This window comes from Amblyraja radiata, chromosome 4, assembly GCF_010909765.2.
Source record: "Amblyraja radiata isolate CabotCenter1 chromosome 4, sAmbRad1.1.pri, whole genome shotgun sequence".
NCBI lineage: Eukaryota > Metazoa > Chordata > Chondrichthyes > Rajiformes > Rajidae > Amblyraja > Amblyraja radiata.
Window position 1 is genome coordinate 44,135,205 of NC_045959.1, and position 19,104 is coordinate 44,154,308.

At 45.6% G+C, this 19,104-nt stretch overlaps 1 long non-coding RNA gene across 1 annotated transcript in view; it reads left to right on the forward strand.

Moving 5' to 3' along the window:
- Positions 1 to 250: 250 nt before the first annotated feature.
- Positions 251 to 19,104, forward strand: part of LOC116972022 — a 29,087-nt gene continuing 10,233 nt past the window's right edge. The window contains exons 1-2 of the long non-coding RNA XR_004411698.1: positions 251 to 483; positions 6,958 to 6,960. This is a non-coding gene — a long non-coding RNA (uncharacterized LOC116972022). The remainder of the gene's footprint in view (positions 484 to 6,957; positions 6,961 to 19,104) is intronic.

The following is a 19,104-nucleotide window of genomic DNA, read 5'->3' on the forward strand; positions in this document are numbered from 1 at the left end:
CCCTACTAGCCGTACAACAAATAATCCTCCGTCATTTTCGCCACCTCCAATGTGACCCCACCACTTTCAACATCTTCCCATCTCCTCCTCTGTCTGCTTTTCGCAGGGACTGCTCCCTCCGTAACTCCCTGGTCAATTTGTCCCTTCCCACCCGAACCACCCCCTCTCCGGGTACTTTCCCTTGCAACCGCAAGAAATTCTACACTTGTCGCTTTACGTCCCCCCTTGACTCCATTCAAGGACCCAAGCAATCGTCCCAGGTGCAGCAGAGGTTCACCTGCACCTCCTCCACCTCATCTATTGCATCAGCTGCTCCAGATGTCAGCTGCTCTACATCGGTGAGACCAAGCGTTGCTTGGCGATCGCTTAGCCGAACACCTCAGTTCGGTTCATAATAACCAACCTGATCTCCCGGTGGCTCAGCACTTCAACTCCCCCTTCCATTCCGAATCCGACCTTACTGTCCTGGGCCTCCTCCATGGCGTAATTTGGAGGAGCAGCACCTCATATTCTGCTTGGGCAGTTTACACCGTTTGCGGTATGAACATTGACATCTCTAATTTCAGGTAGTCCTTACTTTCTCCTCCCCAGCTCTCCCTCAGCCCACTGGCTCTACCTCTTCCTTTCTTATTCCCACGCCCCCTCCCTCACATCAGAATGAAGAAGGGTTTTTGTCCAAAACGTAGCCTATTTCCTTCGCTCCACAGATGCTGCCTCACCCGCTGAGTTTCTCCAGCATTTTTGTCTATCTTCACTAGATTCATAGATGAATATTGGTCAATGAAAGATGAAAATGGTCATTTACAGCAGGCCTGATTTCAAAGAATTGGAACATGATGTTGCTCAGGTGGGCAGCAATCAGAGACTGGAAAACAGTTTGCTTTTTTTTCAGTTCTCCAATATTAAGCATCATTACTACCACTGTTTGAGTAAAGCCTTAACATTTAATTCTGTAAAACAATTTAGTTTGAATTATTCTGTTGTTCACTGAAAACCTAGTTTCTATTGAGTTTTGCAATATTTGTTTCATTGTTTAAGTTCAAGTCATGTAATAAGTTGCAATGAAACAGGTTACATTTTAGTACGTAAAACCATTGGGATTTGATGGAATTGCGCTTGTGCAACAGATTTGAACAAACAAACATTTGGGTAACAAAAGTTGTACATGCAAACGCCAACTTGGAAACTCATCCCAAATAGCGCTAATTCATATTTAAAATTATAGGCAATGGAACTGACAGGATTTGAAACATGAACAATTATAAATCCTTCACATGTGTTGTTCCTGCCCACAAATTATATGTGTCATTTATTTAATTTAGTTCAAATGTTATGCTACGTAAATTCTGGGTTTTCATTATATTGAAGTCTATGGTTTCTCGAAACAAGGTTTAATATGCATAAGTCCAGAGTCTCAATCTATGATGTCATATAATTCTTCATATCATTCTTTATATAATTCTTCTGTTTTCTGTATATATTACAGTTTAATCTTTTTCTCTAAATGTACAGTTTACAATTCAAAATCTGACAAAAAGGATAAAAAATAGGTTTCCATGTTCTGTCATTCTAAATGTCCACCAGGTGGCCACAGGCAGAATATATCAATTCTAAATAGTTAAGAAGCCAATTTTCTAAGCCAATTAGTAAATAAGATGGTCATTTTGGGACCCTGATGTCGAAATATTAAGGAGTCTCCCACCAAGCAACAACAAGTAGCTATGACACTATAACAAGTAGCTATGACACATCGTTTATAATAGTGGAGATAGACACAAAGTGCTGGAGTAACTCAGCATCTCTGGAGAGAAGGAATGGATGATGATTCAGGTCAAGCCCGTCTTCAGAATGTCAGAGTAGAGGGAGACTAGAGATATGCAAGGGCAAGGTGTGAAAACGACAGATCAAAGCAGACATTGAACAAGGAAATGAGAATGGTTCATTGTTAGCTGAGGAGAAGGTGACAATGGGGCATACAATCAGTAAAATTAATCAGAAGGGCAGTGAAACTAGTCGGAGAAATAGGGTGTGCCAGAGACAGAGTGAAAGCAAGAGTTACTTGAAGTTAGAAAAATCAATATTCATACCGCTGGGTTGTAGGATGCCCAATAGAAATATGAGGTGCTATTCCTACAATTAATGTTGGGCCTCACTCTGACAATGGAGGAGGCCCAGGACAGAAAGGTCAGTATGGGAATAAGAAGGGGAGTTAAAGTGTTTATCAACTGGGAGATCGGGTAGCCCTAGGCGGAATACCAACAGGTACCGACAGTCGATCCACCGTTTTTCTCACCAGTTCTCCTTCCGTGCCCTGTGTTCCACACTGGCTGCGATGTGCTGGTGCCAGCAGGCCCTCACTCAGACTTTCCCACAGCTCTGGGCCTCACTCACCCAGACCAGCAATGGACCCCAACTTTATTTCATTCTATACTAGATCCATGCCCTCAACAAACGCTTCCTTGCCTACCTGGATTTCCAGCTCATTTACAATAGTGACAGGCATGCAAGCAACAAATAAGCAAAGGTAATCCAAAATAATTTGCCATTCATCTGCTCCTCTCCACGAGATGGGATGGCTGGAATCTTTTTGAATTATTTTCCCAATTTCCCATTCACCACTCTCAATCTAACAAATGTTTTTCTCCCTAAACTTTTTGCAACGCCTTCACTTTATTCCTTTGAGGCATTCATTAAAGCCTATCTCTTCGACTCTGCCAGCTTCCCTAATATATTTTACGTCATTTGTCACTGAATTAATTTGATAACAAATCAACAATAAGTCATTGGCTATTTTACTATTCCGATGCACTGTATAATTGCATGATTTGCTACACAACAAGATTAGACAACACATGCGATAAAAGGTTTTTGAAATCCTTAGCCAATTTCAGATTGACTGCACCTTTTTATGTGCCCCTCACCTTAATAAATGTTGTTCCTCCTGAATTCAGCGCCCTTTTGTTCATTGTAATAAGCCTTCAGAGATGTGACACGGTGGCTCAGCTGGTAGACCTGCTGCCTCACAGTGCCTAAGACCCAACCTCATGTCCTGTCTGTGTGGAGTTTACACGTTCTCCCCGTGAATGCATGGGTTTTCTCTGAATGCTCCGTTTTCCTCCCATATCCCAAAGACATGTGGGAATATAAGTTAATTGGCCTCTGTAAATTGCCCCATAAAGTGAGGTAAAATATAACTAGTGTGAATGGGCGATTGATAGTTGGTGTGGACTCTGTGGGCCAAAGCACCTGTGTCCATGTTGTATCTCTAAACTAAACTAAAGATGACTTATTAGTTTTGATTTTAAGTAGGTTATCATTAGGAATTTATGAATTTCAAATGAAATAAGGGGATCAGCTATCATTAATAGATAATTTGTTGCCCTGTTGTTTATTGCTTTTCAACATCTCAATGATATAACAATAAGTAAGTAAGTAAGTTTATTGGCCAAGTATTCACATACAAGGAATTTGCCTTGGTGCTCCGCCCACAAGTAACAACATGACATACAGTGACAGTTACGAATGACTCAGAAAACACTAAATATTAATAATAATAAAACATTAATAGAATCTTATAGGAACTTACAAAATTCTTAAGGGGTTGGACAGGCTAGATGCAGGAAGATTATTCCCGATGTTGGGGAAATCCAGAACTAGGGGTCACAGTTTAAGGATAAGAGGGAAGTCTTTTAGGACCGAGATGAGAAAATCATTTTTTACACAGAGAGTGGTGAATCTGTGGAAATCTCTGCCACAGAAGGTAGTTGAGACCAGTCCATTGGCTATATTTAAGAGGGAGTTAGATGTGGCCCTTGTGGCTAAAGCGATCAGGGGGTATGGAGAGAAGGCAGGGATGGGATACTGAGTTGGATGATCAGCCGTGATCATATCGAATGGTGGTGCAGGCTCAAAGGGCCGAATGGCCTACTCCTGCACCTATTTTCTATGTCTATTAATGATAAAACACTATTGATCAAGCATGTGAACCAACAAAATACCAGATCAAAGGGAGGCTACAGATTTTAGGCTGTTGAGTAGAGCAACTACTCGTGGATAAAAACTGTTTTTATGTTTGGCTGTGGCAGCTTTGACAATCCGGCGTTGCCTTCCAGAGGGAAGTTGTAAATGATTGAAGGAACACAGGTCTAGAGTTTAAGTCATCTTTAATTATAACATATAGCATAGCGGTACAGCAGGTTGTTAGTTCAGCACTACCGCTTCCAAGACCACCTAATGTAGGAAGTGGGTGTTAATATAAAGTTTACAGTAAGGTGGGGTTAATGATGCTACTCTACTCTGATTGGTTCACATGCAATAACCAATCTACATCCTTCCCCGTAAAGAGTAAAGATAGGCAAATGTTAAACACACGGATTTAAACATACTCACCGTATCTGTCGGGCGGTCTACTAATATGACCCGAATGCGTACGGACAAACCCATCTCCCTCCGTACTAGAAAAGTTAGTGGGGGATGGAGGCAGTGAACCCGGAAAGGAGAAAGCAGCTGGGGACATTTGAGGCAACTGGTAGGGTAAGCATGTGGGAGAGGGGTTGCCGACCGTGGCGGAGAACACACGCTGGGGCTAGTGGTAGCAGGAGCAGCAGAGGGTTTAAACAGCAGGGGTGGAGCAAATGGATCAGCTGGAGGTGAACGAGGTTCTTTTACAAGCAGCAAGTCTTGGCAGCTCCGTCTGTACAGGACACCATCGGTGTTGACAAGGTAGGAGCGGGGTTCCTTAGACGGGCGGACAACAAAACCGAGACAGGAATGACCCACAACAGTCTGTAAATGGATAACTTGACCCTGCAGTAACGGCTTCAGTGGTTTGCTGGACTTGTCATAAGAGCGCTTCTGAATATTGTGTTTCTCCTGAATGCGCTTCCGGACCATGGCTGTTTTAAACACCTGTGGCATCAGCTTTCGCTGGGCAATTGGTATCGGAGGTCGTGTTGTCCGAGACATCAGGCGTTGAGCTGGTGAGCCCAGGACCCAGGGGGAAGATTATTATCTCAATGGGGTTAGGTTAGGTAAGGGTACAGCATACCCTTAGGTACAGCGAGACCTGGGCGTCCTTGTATACCAGTCACTGAAAGTTGGCATGCAGGTACAGCAGGCAGTGAAGAAAGCTAATGGAATGTTGGCCTTCATAACAAGATTATTTCAGTATAGGAGTAAAGAGGTTCTTCCGCAGTTGTATAGGGCTCTGGTGAGACCACATCTGGAGTATTGTGTACAGTTTTGGTGTCCTAATTTGAGGAAGGACATCCTTGTGATTGAAGCAGTGCAGCGTAGGTTCACAAGATTGATCCCTGGGATGGCGGGACTGTCATATGAGGAAATTGAAAAGACTAGGCTTGTATTCACTGGAGTTTAGAAGGATGAGGGGGTATCTTATAGAAACATTAAATTATAAAAGGACTGGACAAGCTAAATGCAGGAAAAATGTTCCCAATGTTGGGCGAGTCAGAACCAGGGGCCACACTTAGAATAAAGGGGAGGTCATTTAAGACTGAGGTGAGAAAAAACTTTTTCACCGAGAGAGTTGTGAATTTATGGAATTCTCTGCCACAGAGGGCAGTGGAGGCCAAGTCACTGGATGGATTTGAGAGAGAGTTAGATAGAGCTCTAGGGGCTAGTGCAGTCAAGGGATATGGGGATAAGGCAGGCACGGGTTATTGATAGGGGATGATCAGCCATGATCACAATGAATGGCGGTGCTGGCTCGAAGGGCCGAATGGCCTTCTCCTGCACCTATTTTCTATGTTTCTATGACCCCGTCCCTGGAAATGTTTCTAAGGTTTAAAAGATCCAGATAAACATCTGACTTGGCCAGGTGGGAGCGTTCCATTAGTTGTTTTGCGCTCCTGATGGCATGTTCAGCGAGCCCGTTGCATTGGGGGTATTCGGGGCTGCTTGTGACATTGGTTGGCAAAGTGTTTGAATGCGTGGCTGGTGAATTGTCTTCCGTTGTCAGTTTGCAGACGAACTGGTGCGCCGAATACAGAAAATTGTCCCTGTAGCTTTTGTATAACCATGTCGGATGTGATGGTGGGCAGTAAATCGAATTCAAACCAGTTGGAGTAGGAGCTACTAGGCTAGGTAGTGTTTACCGTGCCACTCGAAAATATCTGCTGCCAGAGCTGTCCAGGGCAGTGCTGGTGGGGGTTGTTGAGCAGAGGCTGTTTCTGTTGGTGTGGTGCCAAACTGTTGCAGATGGGGCAGGATGTTGTTTTGTTTTGTATGTACTTGCTCATCTCAGGCCAATAGAACATGCTCTGTGCATGAGCCAACATGGCCTCGGTGCCTGAGTGACCATTGTGTGCCTCTTTGTAGTATTCGTCTTGTAAGGATGAGGGGATCACGACTTTGTGACCTTTAACAATGATGCCGTCCTGTATTACCAGCTCATCACGGACTAGAAAGAACGGCTGCACCTCCAGTGGTGTGCTGGATTGTCTGTCTGGCCAGCCTCTTTTAATTATGGATGAGAGTAGCTGTAGAGTGCCATCAGCCGCTATGTGTTCAGCCAGGCGACGCAGGCGTTCCGTGGGAACGAAGCCAACCTTGAGAACAGTAAGCTCATCACATTCATAGGGATGTTGTTCACGAGATACACGTGGTGCATGAGAGAGAGTGTTAGGTGCGAGCATGTCCTTTCCTTTTTTGTAAATGATTCTGGTCGAACCGCTGGAACTGCACCACCATGCACTGCAGTCGTGCAGGTGCTGCGTGTATAGGTTTGTTCAGGATGGTTACAAGTGGTTGGTGGTCGGTTTCGACTGTGAAAGTGTTCCCAAAGATGAAATCCTTAAATTTTGAGCAAGCGAAGACCACAGCTAGCAGCTCCTTCTCGATCTGGGCATATCGCTGTTCGGTGTCCGTCATGGTACGGGAGGCGTACGATACAGGTAGTATAGTCCCATCAGCAGATGTTTGAAGGCAGGCTGCGCCCAGCACGTATTGTGAGGTATTAAAGGTTATCGTGACAGGTCGCTTCATATCGAAGTATGTCAGGGTAGGAACGCTGACCAGCTGTAGTTTTCTTCAATTCAGGCTTAAGACCATCAGAAGCGAATACGTGTCCTACATAGGTGACCTCCGGAACTTGCATTTCTTGGGATTGAATTTTGGGTTAATCTCTCGTGCCCTGTCCAGAATTCGCTTGAGGTTGAGGTCGTGATCCGCTATGTCTTTGCCATACACCAGGATGTCATCTATGATGATGGCACATGGGAGGCCTGTGAACAACTGTTCCATGGTTCTTTGAAATCTTCGCTGGCCGAGTTGATGCCGAATGGCATTCTAAGAAATTTGAATCTGCTAAATGTTGTAGCAAACGTAGTGAGGTTCGAGGACTCATCATCTAGGGGTATCTGCCAGAACTAGCTTTTTGCGTCTAGTAAAGAAAACACTGTTGCGTACACGATTTGTGCCGCGACGTCCTCGACAGTCCTCATCGGATAGTGTGGGCGCTTGATGGCAGTGTTTAGGTCTCTTGGATTGATGCACATGCAGAGCTCGTTTTTGTCTTTCTTTTGCGTGATTACCATGGTGGAGACCCATTCTGTGGGTTCGCTGATTTCGGCTAGTGGAGACCATGTTTTTTAGTTCAATCTCGATTCTGTTGTGCATGGCATGTGGCACGCGGTGGGGGGCACGGACCGCTGGGTCGTCGGTGGGGTCAATGGCGATCTTTTAAGTCGCAGGCAGCTTGCCCAGCTTGCCATCGAACAGATCGGGTCCTCGGATATAAGTAACTTGTGAACAGAGCGATCGAAGGAGACTATCCCTAGGTCCTGGCACACACGGATGCCCAGTAGAGTCACAGAGTCCGATTTTAGGATATAGAAAGTCAGATTTCTTGTGGTGTTTTGCAGCACACATTTAAAGCTAGTTCTTCCAAGAGGATGCAGGACCTCCCCCTCATAAGCATGTAAGGTAGAGCCATCTTTAGTCAAGGTCTCATTATTTTTTATCTTGTTGTAGACATGCAGAGATATTACTTTCACGCGAGCCCCAGTATCCAATTTGGCCTTCACAGGCTTGTTGTTAATTAGCATGGACACAGAGGGATCCAAAAGCTAACCAGCTGTGTGTAGGAGTGTATGCAAAGTAGACTCTTCATACAGGCTAATTGGATCGTCCTCGTGGGCAGCTTCGAGCTGGTCCTGTGAGTCTGAAAATGTTTGGTCTTGTTGCAACAGGTGCAGATTAGACGCTGAGCTGGAAGTTCTGTTCCCGCGGGACCTGCAGCAAACGGCGAAATGGTTCATCATCTCGCAGCAGTTACATGGTTTGCCGTTTGCTGGACAGAACATCTGTCCCTTGTTGTGGAAATAGTTACAGTTCGGACACCTGTGCGGCGGCACATTGATGAAGGGTAGCTCGCATAGTTTCCGGAACTACGCAGTAAGGCATTGGGGTTACGCACAGTCTCAGCAAGTACAACTACCGTCAAGAACGGCTTGCGCGAAGTCAAAAGTCTGCGCTCTCATCAGAGTCTCTCACACCGCCAGGTTCAGTAGAAGCGAAGCTTTGACCTCGTCTGGGTCATTACGATGGACGATGTTGGTGTAGTGTTCATAGTCGATCTCGAAGCGCCTCCATCGTTCACCGATGTCCGAAGATGAGCTGCGCTGGCTTGTGGCACGAGTGAGCCATGGTAATACAAATAAAAACGGATGAAACGCAAATAAAACCCAATATACGGACGCAGTGGGTCACTTCACCCTGTCTGACACCATGTAAATGATTGACGGAACACAGGTCTAGAGTTTGTCATCTTTAATTATAACATATAGCATAGCGGTACAGCAGGTTGTTAGTTCATCACTACCGCTTCCAAGACCACCTAATGTAGGAAGTGGGTGATAATATAAAGTGTACAGTAAGGTGGGGTTAATGATGCTACTCTACTCTGATTGGTTCACATGCAATAACCAATCTACAGACGTATTTCAAAGAGTTTGTGGCCAGGGTGAGAGGTGTCAGAGATGATCTTGCCCGCTCGCTTCTTGGCCCTTGCAGTGTACAGTTCATCAATGGAGGGAAAGTTGCAGCCAATAACCTTCTCTGCTGATTCTCTCTGACAATTTGCTGCAGCCTCCAGGTATCGCGCTTGGTGGCTGAGCCAAACCAGACCATGATGGAGAAGGTGAGAACAGGCTCTACGATGGCCGTGTAGAATTGGACCATCATTGCCTGTGGCAGGTTGTGCTTCCTCAGCTGCCGTAGGAGGTAGATCCTCTGTTGTGCCTTTTTGACTGTGTAGTCGATGGTAGCCCCCCACTTCAGGTCCTTGGAGATGATCGTACCCAGGAACTTAAAAGACTCCACAGATGTGACTGTGGTGTTGTTGATGGTGAGTGGGGTGAGGGGAGGAGGAGCTCTCCTAAAGTCTACATTCAATTCCACTGTCTTAAGAGCATTGAGCTCCAGGTCGTTGCGATGGCACCAGGACGCCAGCTGTGACAATTCTTGTCTGTAGGCAGATTCCTCCCCATCCTGGATCAGTCTGTGAGGGATAAGATGATTAAACCACCATCATTGCGAGGGGCCGAGTGATTGAAGTCACCGACCTTGTGATGGGCCGAGAAGTTGGAATCACCAACCTTGTGATTCGAACAAACAGTCAGACCTTCAGAGCTGTTGATCTTCTTCTTATCGAGTCCACACACAAGATTAGAAGTTGTTCAGCCAGAGCTGAACACACTTCTCGGCATCTGCACAATGGTGTCTGTCTTGCGCTTCTTGTGCTTCTTGTGCGTGGTGGTGGAAAGATTGGTTGAAACAGGGCCGCGACGTGAACGCTCTTTCCTTGGCCCCAGAGCTGTTGATAACATTGTAGAATAACAAGATGAGGTAAGGAATGTAGCTGACAACACAGAAGCTATTCTTTAGGTCAAAGGCAATTAAGTAGGTAGGGCAGATACTGCGCATGCTTAATAAGTTAAATGAATATTAACTTTACGCCCCTCATGACCAAGAACCTAATTTAAATGTACATGCGATGTATGATGTGGGAGGAGAGGGAATGATTGATGACGCACGGAGGGGAGGGTTGGAAGATTGTGAACCTCGGTACCCTGATTGGAAGGGGTCAGAAGGGGAGGCGTCCGATCAATAAAGACTGTATACTGAATTGTATAAAAATAGACGTTTTTCCTTTGCTCAGGGTGTCTCAACTTGGAGAGGCACCCGATTCTGCAGACTCGCAAATAAAGCATTTCTTGTTTCCACGATTTAGTCTCTGAGTAGTGATTGTGAGCACAAACAATATATCTCACAAGTTGGGGGCTCGTCCGCGATCGCCACTCCGGCCGCTTGACGGAGGCACGAAAGGAAGGGAAGGTGCACCCTGCTGATTTCAGCAGTCTCTGATCTCCTTGCTTGTCGTCAGCGGTTTGAGCGAGTGACATTCGGACAAGAGACTCTGGAAATAAGAGGGAATCCGGTGAAAGGGATCAATCAATCGAGCAATTCCTGTGCACAGGACTCGGGTAAGAATATTAACTATTAAGTATTACTCGGGCGATTGGGTTCTGTTGGACGGGAAAAGGTCTGACAGGGATGGGTAACCAGAACGGGCAAAGTAAGGGCCCGGGGGAAAAAGGCTCAAACTGGTGAAGATCCGCACATTCCGCCTGATAGTCCATTGGGGCGGATGTTGCACGGATGGGGTGAGGGGGGGGGGGGGGGATGAGGTGTGCGTCTGGCTTATTGAGACATCCGAAGAGTTGTCGGATTGAGAAATAAGTGGCGTTGGAACCCAACCCAAAGAACCCCCGTGGTCAGGGCATCTGCTCCTCCCGTGAGGGGGGGGGGCGAGAACCAGGGACCCCAAACTTTCAAAGAAGAGAAAGAGGAAGGGGTGAATGGAGGGACCAAGGTTGGGGTCCCCCGGGAAATAAAGAACAAGGATCAGGGGGATCGCGCACCGGGCCATCCCGGTGTTATCATTGTCACAAAGAAGGACACTTTAAAAGAGAATGTCCAAAGATAAGGCATGAAGTACAATCGTACACACTGATGGAGGAATAGGGGGGTCAGGGGTTCCCCTCCTTGGGGGGTGTAGGAAATACACGGGAACCCTTGGTAAACTTAAAATTAGGTCCCCAAGGAGAAGACACGGTATTTATGGTGGACTCAGGGGCGGAAAGATCAAGTGTAACCAGGATACCGGAGGGAATGGGATTAGGGGAAAAGCAAGTCAAAATCTCTGGAGTAGGGGGAAAGGTAATGACAGCTCCCGAGATAGAAGGAGTAATGGTAAGATATGAAAATCGAGAGGCCATGGAAGACTTAATCCTGGTGCCCCAGGCAGGAATAAATCTGATGGGAAGGGACTTACAAGTTCAATTAGGAATGGGCACAGCTCCCGTAGGTGGACAGATTATAGTACAACTATATAAATTGACGACCGAAGATGAAGAAAGAATAGTCTCACAGGTGTGGGCAAGAGAGGGAAATAGGAGAGGGCTAAGAATACCACCTCTGAGGATAGCCTTGCGAGAAGGAAGTGAAGTAGTACAAGTAAGACAGTATCCGATTTCAATGGAAGGAAGGAAAGGGCTGCAGCCAATTATAGAAAACTTACTGAAGGATGGAGTATTGGAGAGTTGTATGTCCCCCTACAACACGCCAATACTCCCTGTAAGAAAGACTGATGGAACGTTCCGACTGGTCCAGGACCTAAGAGAATTGAATAGGGTAGTTAGGGCTCGACACCCGGTAGTCCCAAATCCTTATACCATAATGGGACGTATACCCCCTAACCATAGGTGGTTCAGTGTGGTAGATCTGAAAGACGCCTTTTGGAGCTGCCCCCTGGCTGAGGAAAGTAGAGACCTCTTTGCATTCGAGTGAGAAAACCCAGACACACTGAGGAAGCAACAGTATCGATGGACTGTGCTCCCTCAGGGATTTACTGAATCCCCGAACCTGTTCGGGCAAATATTAGAACAAGTATTAGAGGATGTTCCCAGGACCTATGGGACACAATTATTGCAGTACGTAGATGATTTGTTACTCTCAGGCGGAGAAGAAGAGCCAGTAAGGGATGCAACCATAACCCTCTTAAACTTTTTAGGGGAAAATGGATTGAGAGTGTCCAAAAATAAACTACAATTTGTAGAACAGGAGGTTAAATATCTAGGACACCTGATTAGTGACGGGAAAAGGAGAATAAACCCCGAAAGAATAGCTGGGATCACTGGGCTGCCGATGCCAAGGAACAAAAAATAAATCAGGAAGTTTCTCGGGTTAATTGGATACTGTAGATTATGGATAGACAATTACACCCGACAAGTCAAGTTCTTGTATGATAAATTGTGTGAGGAGACTGATAAAGTACAATGGGATTCTGAGGACGAACAGAGATTTGGAGAAATAAAGAATAGCCTGATCACCGCACCGGTACTGACCCTCCCGTCCATCGATCAACCATTCCATCTCTTTGTTAATGCGGAGAATGGAATTGCGTTGGGAGTACTGACACAAAAGAGAGGAGGGAAGCGACAGCCAGTCGCATTCCTTTCTAAACTCTTGGATCCGGTATCACGAGGGTGGCCTGTATGTATTCAAGCGGTCGCAGCAACAGCAATATTAGCGGAAGAAAGTAGAAAATTGACATTTGGAGGTGACCTGGTAGTATCTACTCCCCACACGGTCCGGACAATACTAACTCAGAAGTCCAACCGGTGGTTGACTGACTCCAGGATCCTAAAGTACGAAGTGATACTTATGGAAAAAGACGATTTGACCATTCTGACCGATAAGAATTTAAACCCTTCCCAGTTTTTATACTCGGCGGATGACGAGCAGGAAGGGCAGAGACCAGAACACTACTGTAGCGAAGTTATAGAACTACAGACCAAGAGCAGGGAGGATTTGGAGGAGCAGCCTCTGGTAGAGGGAGAAAGGTGGTTTATAGACGGTTCTTCCCGCTGTATAAATGGAAAAAGATATAGTGGGTATGCCATAATAGAAGGAGAAGGATTTGAAGGAGTGGAGGCGGGCAGGTTGCCAGGTAGTTGGTCGGCTCAGTCATGTGAATTGCATGCCTTAATACGGGCGTTAGAATTGTTGGAGGGGAAGGAAGGAACGGTGTACACCGACTCCAAATATGCATTTGGAGTAGTGCACACGTTTGGGAGAATATGGAAAGAAAGGGGGATGATTACAGCAAGAGGAAAGGAGTTGGCACATGAGCAATTAATTGAGAAGGCGCTGGAAGCATTACATTTGCCAGAAAGGATAGCGGTGGTCCATGTGGCGGGACACCAAAAGGGGAACTCATTAGAAGCAAGGGGAAATGAAGCGGCAGACAGAGCCGCCAAAAAGGCAGCGACAGAAGGAACAGTGAGGATGTTGTCTTTAATACCATTAAGGGAAGGAGTAGGAAAGATACCTGTATTCTCACAGGAGGAGGAGGATAAAATGAATGAGTTAGGGGCTCGGCGTTCCACTGACGGGAGGTGGTGGACGCCGGATGGGAAACAAATGTTAACCAAAGGATTAACTCGGGATTTGATGACACAACTGCACTCCCAGTCACATTGGGGAGCGCAGGCCCTGTGTGACACACTACTACGGACCTACGCTTGCCGAGGTATCTATACTTTGGCTAAGCAGACAGTCTCCGGTTGTGTGTTATGTCAGAGGGTTAACAAGAAGGTAATGAGAGCTGTCCCTGGTGGAGGACAACAATTGGCTATAAGACCCTTCCAGAGAATACAGGTAGATTTTACAGAACTTCCAAGAATACAAAGGTGGAAGTACCTCCTAGTAGTTGTAGACCATTTCACCAGGCGGGTGGAAGCATTTCCCACGATAAATGCCACCGCTCAGGCAGTAACCCGGATATTATTAGAACAAATCATTCCCCGATACGGGGTCATCGAATCCATAGATTCCGACCGAGGAACACATTTTGCCTCTAAGGCTCACCTGTTGGTTTGCAGTACCTTGGTAATAAATTGGAAATTGCATACACCCTGGCACCCCCAGAGTTCTGGGCGAGTGGAAAGGATGAATGCAACCCTTAAAACACAGATAACTAAGTTAATGGAGGAAACCAGACTACCCTGGACTAAGTGTTTACCAATTGCATTATTAAGAATACGAACGGCACCCCGTAAAGATATTGCGGTGTCTCCCTACGAAATGTTGTTTGGGCGGCCCTATCTTGGAAAGGTAGAGGGCACGCCGACCTTCGAAGGCAGCGATGTGTTCCTGAGGAACTATTTACTGGCAGTGTCTCGTTCCCTTGCAGAATTAAAAATAAAAGGACTGTTGGCACAAAGTCCACCACTCGACTTTCCAATACACGCTATAAAGGCCGGTGACTGGGTACTGATTAAAAGTTGGAAGGAGGAGAAACTGCAGCCCCGGTGGACTGGCCCATACCTGGCATTGCTGACAACGGAGACAGCAGTACGAACAAAAGAAAAAGGGTGGACACATGCGGCCCGGGTTAAAGGACCCGTTGACCCACCGTCAGTTCCTGAGAAAGACGATCAGTGGACGGTAAAACCAGGGAATAAGCCCCTGGCATTAACTTTCAGTAAGAAATAAGTGTATGAAACTAACAGCATGAAAGGAGCAGTTGTAGTATTACTAACTATGTATGTAACCATTATAAGAAGTGTTAATAACTGTGATAAGTGCTACCATCCTATCAGATATGGTGGGCGAACAACCAGATCATTTACCTATCATTCCCATGTAAGTGATGATTGCTACGACCTAAGGACTAGAGCTGTTTGTCAGGACAGAGGGAGGGGGTATTATGTAGTAGAAAATAAGGGACATGTAGGAAGTGGGGAGAAACCTGTTTGTGGACTTGGCCCTCCGGATAGCCAGAACCCTGAATGTGACTAACTGTTGGGTTTGTGGAGGACCGATGATGAGCTCACGCTGGCCATGGAGAGGATCTATCATTGAGGTATGGGACCTGATAAAGTGGAATTTGACGGTGGGAAGAGATCGAAGTCCCCAGGAATGGGTCCTGACACACACCCCGGTTGGAACTGAGTGTATCGCCAGGCCCTGGGCAAAGGATGCCATCCTAGTAGGCAGCAGCCCCTGCCAGCGCATCATCACCCAGTGGCCAAATCAATCCCGAGTGTGGTGGCCAGAGGAACCTCAATGGTATCCCACTGTAAAGGATGAAGGAAACTGTACTATCTGGATGAAGACTGATGGAAGCGAATCGACTGGATTATGGAATTGCACCGGGAACAACCCTTACCAGGGAATCCCAGTGTTGCAGGACATATGGGACAATGTTACCTCTAGTGGACCGGCCCCTGAAGGACTGCTATGGATATGCGGACACAAGGCATACTCAGTATTGCCAGAAAAATAGAGTGGGACTTGTTTAATTGGACTGATACAACCAGGGTTTTTTTTGTTGACCACTGAGGAGGGGCGGTCGCTAGGAACACCCATCTTTGATGATCTACACCGAACGAAGAGAGGAATGGACATCGGAAAATGGGAAAATGATGAGTGGCCACCTGCAAGAATCATCTCATATTATGGACCAGCCACTTGGGCACAGGACGGATCCTGGGGCTACCGGACCCCAGTGTATATGTTAAATCAGATCATAAGACTACAGGCAGTGCTGGAAGTAATTAGTAACCAGACTGCATCTGCACTAGAGATGTTGGCAAAGCAGCAGACACAGATGAGAACAGCGATATACCAAAACCGTTTGGCCTTAGACTACTTACTAGCCGAAGAGGGAGGAGTATGCGGAAAATTCAACCTCTCTAATTGCTGCCTAAACATAGATGACAACGGGCAAGCAGTAATGGATATATCAGAAGGAATCAGAAAAATAGCACATGTCCCGGTACAGAGATGGAACACAATCATGGGAGCAGGATGGTGGGATTACATCTTAGGAGGAGCCTGGTGGAAAGCGGTGGGACTGGTGATTTTATGGGCATTAGCTGCATTGATCTTATCCCCTGTTGTATACCATGTCTCAGGGTTCTTATAACTAGAAGTATAAGCCAAATGCAGGCAGTTGTAGTCCCCATGGGGGAGAAAGGGGGTGTCCAGAAGATAATGATAATGAGGCCGAGAGAGGACCCAGAGGAAAGAGAGATAAAAAGAATGTTATTAGCTTTGGAACAGCAGGAAGTCTAGGAATGGGGTTTAATACAGGATGCGTAGCAAAAGAAAAAGGGAGGATTGTGAGGGATAAGATGATTAAACCACCATCATTGCGAGGGGCCGAGTGATTGAAGTCACCGACCTTGTGATGGGCTGAGTAATTGGAATCACCAACCATGTGATTCGAACAAACAGTCAGACCTTCAGAGCTGTTGATAACATTGTAGAATAACAAGATGAGGTAAGGAATGTAGCTGACAACACAGAAGCTATTCTTTAGGTCAAAGGCAATTAAGTAAGTTAGGGCAACAGATACTGCGCATGCTTAATAAGTTAAATGAATATTAACTTTACGCCCCTCATGACAAAGAACCTAATTTAAATGTACATGCGATGTATGATGTGGGAGGAGAGGGAATGATTGATGACGCACGGAGGGGAGGGTTGGAAGATTGTGAACCTCGGTACCCTGATTGGAAGGGGTCAGAAGGGGAGGCGTCCAATCAATAAAGACTGTATACTGAATTGTATAAAAATAGGCGTTTTTCCTTTGCTCGGGGTGTCACAACTTGGAGAGGCACCCGATTCTGCAGACTCGCAAATAAAGCATTTCTTGTTTCCACGATTTAGTCTCTGAGTAGTGATTGTGAGCACAAACAATATATCTCACAAGTCCAATCAGGCTTGTGTCGTCCGCAAACTTGAGAAGCTTGACAGAGGTGTCTGTGGAGGTGCAGTAGTTGGTGTAGAGAGAGTAGAGGAGAGGAGAGAGTACGCAGCCTTGCGGTGCTCCTAGGCCGAGCGTTTGCAGGTCCGAGATGTGCTTTCCCAGCCTCGCACGCTGCTTCCTGTCTGTCAGGAAGCTGGTGATCCACCGACAGAGGGGTTCAGGCACAGTCAACACGGAAAGTTTGGAGTGTAGTAGCTCTGGCACAATGGTAAAGACACAGAGATCACTTGCATCCCCAAGCACACATCACTAGGCCAATACAATAAAGACCTCAGATTTGGACAGTTTCATTTGGTGATTTCTTGCCACAGGTCCATCACTACAGATAAATCCAATGACTTCCCCTCATGTTAAGTGCAGCCAACTTACTTGATCTGCATAAATAATAGGCTTATGCACACATAGAATAATTTAATTTACTTTCAAAAATTATGTGTGAACTCTTGTCCTCATTAAGGTGAGAGACTCCATTCCCCTCGCGATGTCGCGGAGTGACGCCTGTTTGGTGGTGAATAGTCACCCAAAGAGTCATACCTTTTTCTGGTCGCCGCTGGATTTTCAACAGGCTGAAAATTTTCAGCAACCTGCTGTGACTATGACGGGTGCCGGCAAGTCGCCGAAAAAATCGCGTAAGTGGGACAGGCCCTTTAATAATCATCTTTCTCGTTTCTTTGTAGAAGGATATATGTAGCAGAAACATATGCAATCTCTGGGGTAATTCTGACTCGTACTGATATTGTGACATAACAATGTCGTCTGGAGAGATTTAATTATATGAATCAGTAAAATCATAAACTTGATTGAAATCCTTGTGCAAAGTGCTTTTTTCACAATGTTAAGGGGCTGTCCCACTTGGGCGACCTAATTGGCGAGTTTAGAAGAGTTTGAAAAAATGACATGTCGAAGACCTCCTTCAACTATGTAGAAGAACTCCTTCGACTATGTTGAAGGCTAGTTGAAGGCTAGCTTCCACGAGCTTCAGACTAACTTCAGGAAAATTGGACACCGAAAAGTGGAGCGTGAAGACAATCTCCTTCGATCTCCGACCTCCCTTCGATTATGATGATTATCTACGACTACCTTTGATTACCTTTGACTACCCTCGACTACCTACGACCAACATGCCGACCTACTACGACCTACTACGACTAAACCAACGAGTAAAAAAAGTATTGATTTTTTCCATGGCGACCTTTTTTTTACTTGCAGGCATTTTTTAACATATTGAAAAATACGCCACGACCTAGCTGAGGCCTCGAGTACACGGGGACTACTCTCGAGCATGAAGGAGAGTTACAAAGACTTCCTATGTCCTCTTATCGACCATGCTGCAAGTATGAGGGCAAACTCGCCAGAACTCGCGGATTAGGTCGCCCAAGTGGGACAGGCCCTTTATATTAATTACAGACACATAAATATGTAACCGGTCAGTGATACACCATTTCCAATTACCTGCCAAAGACGTTTAGTTTAGTTTAGTGATAGAGCATGAAAACAGTCCTTTTGGCCCACTGAGTCCGTGCCGACCAACAATTCACCCATACACTCTGTCCTACACACGAGGGACAATTTAGAGAAGCCAATTAACCGACAAACCTACACGTCTTTGGAATGTGGGAGGAAACCGGGCCATCCAGAGAAAACTCACACGGTCACAGGGAGAATGTACAAACTCCGTACAGACAGCACCCGTAGTCAGGATCGAACCCGGTCTCTACTCTACCGCTGCGCCAATGTACCCAAGTGTTAAATCTTTGTTATAAATGCCTTGGTCGATCTATTAGAATTCACAGTAACTTACATGGTTACAGTTATGAATGCCTTTTTGCACAATGAATTCTAAAAAACGTTTCTCATAAACTTTTATTTACCACTCATGGAACACAGTTGAAATATTATTGTTGTATTATTTAAACAATCAACTTTCCATTAATATCAGCTTGTGGATTTCAAAGTGGATGACAAGTTTACAGTGGTACAATTTCAGTACAAATCTTACAAAATATTTCAAAACACAGAGTCAATAATATTACAATACTTGATATATAATACAATGCAATGTAAAGTGAAACAAATTTAACCAATGTATGATTAATTGCATGGGAAGGGGCACTGATTTTTCAAACTACTTCTTTTGTTTTTCAACCAGTTTAATTTTGTTAACTAATGCTACAGATTATAAGCACTATTTGGTTCCTTATGAAATTGTTTTCAAACTATGCCATGGAATAACTGATAAATGGTGA